This window comes from Eleginops maclovinus, chromosome 2 (assembly GCF_036324505.1).
Source record: "Eleginops maclovinus isolate JMC-PN-2008 ecotype Puerto Natales chromosome 2, JC_Emac_rtc_rv5, whole genome shotgun sequence".
Lineage (NCBI taxonomy): Eukaryota > Metazoa > Chordata > Actinopteri > Perciformes > Eleginopidae > Eleginops > Eleginops maclovinus.
The window spans coordinates 8,830,422-8,831,128 of NC_086350.1; positions in this window are offsets into that span (position 1 = coordinate 8,830,422).

A 707-nucleotide genomic window follows, 5' to 3' on the forward strand; every position below is an offset into this window, starting at 1 on the left:
ATCATTCTTTCACTGTATCTTTCTTATTGTTTGACAGTTAATTTACACATTTACATTTCTGCAAAGGCAGCTATCCTTAAAACCTAATAGGCCTACATCATTTGAAACAAGTAATGTATGGCTTGGATGTATAAATATACTTTTTTTAGTGAACACAACTTTACAGAAATACATAGGACTGAGCACAGCTGCGCTCGATGTGTGTTTGAGAGAGATGAAGGTGGGCTTTTTCACATTATGTTAGTGTACGTTATTAATAACGCTGCTTTGTCACCCACTCAAATCTGTATTATTTTCATGTAAACTCTCCCAACCTGCTCAAAATGCATTCCACAACTGGAACTTAAATACACCATACTTATAATATTACTGTTGCCTTATCCAATCTTTATACAAAGTGTCAGGGTTTAGACATAATGGGGCATGCAACAGCATTCTTCGATTGTTAATATAGAGTTTGAATGTCAACGTTATGAATAAATCTCTGTATTCAGTACAGCCCTAGTACATTTATGCACATTTTCGGAAGCATTTTGACATCTGCACAGCGACAAACAGACACAACATTAATGAATGTTAGAGGGGGCGAGGATTCACCTGCTGTGCACTGGCCCCCTTACTCCTGGCTACGCCCCTGCCCTTTAAATCTCACCTCCTGTCAAAATGAAAGCATGTATTTGTGCATTAACCACACACAAAACACGAGA